General features: G+C 44.7%; 1 protein-coding gene across 1 annotated transcript in view; it reads right to left on the bottom strand.

Annotated features, from left to right (window-relative positions):
- Nucleotides 1-5,989, bottom strand: part of LOC147159386 (pyruvate carboxylase, mitochondrial-like) — a 146,643-nt gene that overhangs the window by 39,065 nt on the left and 101,589 nt on the right. The gene's annotated exons all lie outside the window — the stretch shown is intronic.

The following is a 5,989-nucleotide window of genomic DNA, read 5'->3' as shown; positions in this document are numbered from 1 at the left end:
GTTCTCTATGCGCAAGCACCGAACCCTTCTTTATTGAAAAATAAAATGTAATTGTTTTTTTGTTTTTTCCCCCCCAAATTCAAGACATGGGTGGTAAACAAAATGAACAGGGAGAGTCGCCTTTTCACTTAATCTGGCTCTCTTCACCTTGAATGTTTCGTCAACTCTATATTTACAGAACACACCATAGCTCTTTTCAGCAGATACAATGAAAACAGCAGAGGCCCCAGAATTGAACCCTGCGGAACACCATGCATACATGTACTCACACATTAATTAATGTGTGTGTGTGTGTGTGTGTGTGTGTGTCATTGACTGTATATGTATATCAATAATTTTCAAGTATGAATGCACATGTTCGCATATATACATCCGCATGTGTGCGGACGTGGGTGATTTTGGTACAGAACTGCAGGTTGGGGAAGAATGTGTCTCTATCTATTTATATCTGTCTGGATATCTATCTATCTATTCATCCATCCATCCATGTAGCAACACTGTATTTGTGTTGTCAGATTTCTCCACATAGGAGAGGCGACATCGCTTGCAGTGTGCTTGTGGAGCTGTCCTTGGTGCTGAAAAGTGTTTGCGGTGTACAGCTGGCACATAAGAGACAAAGCATATCATTGGGCCGTTACAATAAAAGTGCGCTTGTAAAGGACACCTCCAGCATTGAGCACCGAGGCGGCCAAATGTTCAGAAGAGGAAAATAACGCCCCCCCCCCCCCCCCCTTTTTCTCAGAGCAGCCGGCTGCAGCCTCGGCATAGTGACACAGCGCACAATCTGTTTTGAAGAGCGGCAACACAAAAGATTGCCCGGCGTTCCAACGTCAGACATTTCACACCTCAGGTACAGTACAGCATCCAATTTACAACAAATGCAAGCAGGCATAGCAATATTAAAGAAATATTTGCTCGCGGTTATCCATAATTAAACGTCAACGATGGTCAGGTCATCGCCAGGGCAACGGCGGATTGCCAGCTTTCATTCTGAAACCTGCAAATGTTCTTGAACGCACCTTTCAGCCGACAGGAGATGTAATCCAATCTTTAAGACACGTGTCATTGTTACAACATAATTACGGATGGCAAAGACGTCAGCTGGCGAGACACTCGAGCGAGCTCTTCGGCAGCGTCGTCTTGACGAGCGCTCTCTGGGCTATGAATAAACTTTCTGTGCTTCAAGTGTGATGTACCCAGCCACTTTTTCTTCCTCTGTTGGAAAACCTCCTAAAGTGTTGGCTGGCGAGGAGAAAAAGCAAAAACTCGAAACTGTTTTGCCTCATTTTGTATTAATTGTAACATCTGCACCCGAGAGCTTATGAGAGAAGGGGGGGGGGGGGGGGGGGTAAAGCAACTAAGACCTTCCATCCATCCATTTTCTGTACCGCTTGTACTCACAAGGGTCGCAGGGTTGCTGGAGCCTATCCCAGCTGGCTTCGGGCAGTAGGCGGGGTACACCCTGTACTGGTTGCCAGCCAATCGCAGGGCACACAGAGACGAACAACCATACTCACAATCACACCTATGGACAATTTGGAGTGTCCAATTCACCTGCCATGCATGTTTTTGGAATGTGGGAGGAAACCGGAGTACCCGGAGAAAACCCACGCAAGCACGGGGAGAACATGCAAACTCCACCCAGGAAGGTCGAAGCCCGGACTTGATCTCACAACCTTTGCACTGAACTCACAAAACAGCAAAAGGTAAAAGGCCAATCGTCATCCTTCTTCAGCCTTCAGTCCGATTGCAAATCCCGCCAGTGCATTATGCATGGCATCTTGCTCTTGGAAACTTTTGGCTCGCATCTTTGATTTCCCAACGCGGGCCACCATCTCCCTCAAGTAATTTCTTTTGTAAGATCCGAGTGTATGAGTCAAGCATTTGAGCAGCCGGAGCAATAGCGACAAACGGGGGCCGCCGTACTTTTTCTTGGTACTCCATTGACCGCTTCTTAGCGGCGGCAGTAAGCGGGTAATCATTAGGAGAGAGTATTACTAATGCGCAACACATAAATAAAGCACAATGACATGCAAACAACTCACAGCACAAAATTAGAAGGCGGAACACTTGGGGCTAGTGTGTGTGTGTCCTTGTCTTTCATTATCTTTAGATTGTGACAAATGGAGTGGGATCAGACCTTCAGTCTTGCACTACAGACCATTTACAACAGATGAGCAACAGTGTGTGTGAGGGGGCGGGGCATGCCTGGAGCAGAGTGTGTGTGTGTGTGTGTCATTAAAAGCCCCAAAAGTGAAAATACATGTTTTGGAAATTGGACACCACACAGAAGTGTTGTTAACTATACTGCTGAATTTTAAACATTACGGGGGGGGGGGGGGGGGGGGGCAGTGTATAAAATGAGTCTGTAAAGTGGCTAAAATAAAATAAAATAAGCTAATCTCTTCACTCTTAAATGCTGTGGGTGTGTCCGTTGAATGCACTGAAACCAGGCCCCATTCAGCTGCCAATCAAATAACACGACTGCATATTGATTTCATTTCGCTGAGCATGTTTCTTTGAACCACATGTTTGAACCATGAAAATATGCCACAGACACATAAAGACTCTGGTGGCTGGTATATATTCACTGGGATCATTGCGGGGCTTTTCCATGACAATGAGGCACTCGAAAGTGGTCACTCCAGGATGGAGCCCCGGTCAAAACGCTGGCTGTCTAAGGCACACATTAATAAATAAATAAAAAAAGCTTGCACCAATCGTGGTTCTCCCGCCTTTCTCACCTTTCCATGCATGCACTCATGGCAGACAAGGGGGCACTCTAAACGCCAGCCTGGAGACCCGGCTCACATGCTGGCTGTCTAGTCACACAAAAAAATAAAAAAAATAAAAGCCCTGTATTTCCTGTCTTTCTCATCATGACATGAAGGCACTCATGGCAGGCAACGAAGCGCTCTAAAGTGGCCGCACTAGTCTGGAGCTCCAGTCCCCATTTTGGATGCCTAATCACACTTTTGAAGAAAAAAAAAAACTTGCCCTATTCCTGGTTTTCCTGCCATTCAATTCTGACCATGCCATGCATGGACTTATGGCAGACGATGAGGCACTCTAAAGCGGCCATGCCAGCTTGGAGACCCGGCTCACATGCTGGCTGTCTAGTTGCACAAAAAAAAAATAAAAGGCCTGTATTTCTTGTCTTCTCATCATGACATGAAGACACTCATGGCAGTCAATGAGGCACTCTAATGGGCCACGTCAACCCGGAACCCTGGTCCAATGTTTGATTGAAATGGCTTTTTATTTCAGCAAATATAAACTTCTCTTTTGTGTGTCATCATTTTGGAACAATGCAATTGAAGTTGACTATTTTCATTGGAATAGTTTGGACTGAAGTCGAATTAAAAACGGCGAAGACACACAAATATAATCATAAACAACACTCACATGAATACTGGGGTCACAGAACACCATGGTTCCTCATAACATTCGCCGGAGGGCGCATTAATTGCGAGCCAATGAGCCGCGAAGCAGAACGCCGCTAACTGGATATGATTGGGCCGGATGAGGTATCAAAACTGCTCGCGCCATGGGAGGTCCAAAAATACCTGACCGCAGGCCAAATAATTACTGTCGGGGGAACGGGAGCGAGCAGGGCCAACGCACGTGAGAAGATGAAGAGAGACGGATGAAATTGAGCCGTGGCCAAACCGAAGCGCTGCATCCCATCTACCTTTCATCGCCATCTTTCCGACGTCTCATCAGCAGAATGACTGATGTTGCAGCTGAAGCACAGGATGCCATTTAATAGCGATTCCCTGCTATCTACGCGTTTGAAGGGATATGGGTTACACGTGTTTGACTCAAATCCATTCCTCTCCAAGCCTGCACTTGCTTATCTCGCTAACGCCCTCGGAGAGCCTCGGCCTTGCTCTTCCCTTCTTCACCTCGCTGTCCTCGCGCTCTCTTCCTCCTCCACCTCTTGCTCTGCTCCCCCCTCCTCTCATTGGCCCCCGAGTAGCTGCAGGCGCTAAGAGCTTGTCTTCCCTTTCATCTCCCGCTCTTCCTCCATATGTCTGTTATGCGAGTCCTCCCGATACAACTAAAAATAAACCACGCCGGTGACTACTAACAGCATCTCAACAACATCAAGCACATACTACCGTAAAAATATACGTTAAACCTGTCATAAATTAACCTCAACAAACTGCTGTTAGGTCATCACACTCTTAATATTTTGCCTCTTGATTGCGAAACAGAAAAATGGAAGAATGCAAGGGCCACTTTAAAATTATTCGACTATAATTTATTAAACATGTTAAAATCAATAAAGCAAGCAATTATATATCATTTAAGTTTAAATTTTTTTTTTTGATAAATTGCTACAAAACTGTTTTCTGTTCAGGCAAATTGTTAATTTTTTTTCAAGATTTTGGGGTGGTCAACGGCCTTGTATCCCTCCAGACTAGATCCACCCCTGCATTGACCAGAAACTAACTCAGCAAACTGTACTTTGCTGACCATTTTTTTCAAACAGTTACTTGAGGATCATTAGTGTGATAGCGTCATAAGTCGTACACAGAGCAGAAAGTGGAAGAAACTATTTTTGTTTCAAAAAATTAATTGATGAATGAAGACAAATTTTAGTCGTAAATCGTTGATTTGTGTCTTTTCATATTAAGAAAAGCTATTCAGTATAATAAAGTAGAAGTGTCACGTTTTTTTTTTGTTTTTTTTAAACTAGTCTTGTTTAATGTCATTTGAAGTATGTGCCGTGGGCCGCTGAAAAATGGACGGTGGTCTGCAAATGGCCACCGAGCCGCAGTTTGGATACCCCTTCAACTAATGCAGACAAAGTTCTCAGGTCAATAAAGATGATTCACATTTTGATTCTTTTTTTTTTAATAACAGGCTGCTATAATACCACTGCTGGAGCACTTAGATGTGATTTAGGGGCGACAGAGCATAAAAGCATCATAAATCCAATTATCAGCCAAATCATTATTGGCACACATGAAAGTAAGACAGGGTTGAATATTTTTAGAATTGATGACTTGATCTACTATTCAACTGATTAATTGGATTCATTTTAATTTTGCATTAAAGTGTATTACAAAAGCATTTCCCCCCCAATTACTTTTTATTTTGTACTTCGTATTCGTGTAGTGACTTAAAAAGAAAGGGGGGGGGGGAGATTGATGTTGTATTATGTCATAGGTTCGGCCATTGTTTTCCAAAATAAAAACAGATGTTTGCAAATGCCTTATTTTGATTAAACACAGAAGATAATCATTCTTCTTTCATTAAGGACTAAAGAAATCAGTGAACAATTACTGTTAATATGCTGAAATCAGTGGACCATTTAAAAAAAATTGGCTCTAAACGATTACTCAATTATTAAAATAGTTGTCCATTAAATTGATAACCAATTACTTGTCGATTCATCTTGACAGCTCGAGTCTAAAGCCATATCCGTATATTCCCAAGTGGTAAAACTGATAAAAAACAAAATAAATCATTCACGCTGCTTGCTCGTCTTGTGTATTGTTCCTACGCAGCATTTTCCATCTCCATCCTCCTGCATTCCCGCTCCCCCCCCCCCCCCCCCTCATGTCTGCACCCCCTCACTTCATCACTCCGGCTGCACATCTCTATCTCGCTCTCACTCGCGCTCTGTCGCAAATCGGCGCCTGCATAGATAGACCCTCAGTCCCGTCTTCCGTTCCTTCTCAGGCGCCACAAAAAAAAAAAAAAACATAAGGAAGAGTCGAAAGAAGTGAAGCAGATGACTGCGGGGAGCGAGAACCGCAGGACGAGGACATTCGCTGGAATACAAGCGGCATTTTTCCACGCTCGCCGTCTCTTCCTCCGTCATTCGCTACCTGTACTGTGGGATTAAAACGACTTAAATTTCAATCAGCCTGCAGCCCGAACGGAGAGCGACAGAGGCGGCAGACAGGGCGCCGCAGCTGTCGAGGGCGAGCCAGCCAGGGGGTGGGGGGGGGGGGGGGGCGGCCGGCGGGAGGGGAGA

This window comes from Leptonotus elevatus, chromosome 17 (genome assembly GCF_054856555.1).
Source record: "Leptonotus elevatus isolate MCC_2025b chromosome 17, RoL_Lele_1.0, whole genome shotgun sequence".
NCBI lineage: Eukaryota > Metazoa > Chordata > Actinopteri > Syngnathiformes > Syngnathidae > Leptonotus > Leptonotus elevatus.
This window is presented reverse-complemented; position numbering and strand designations above follow the sequence as displayed.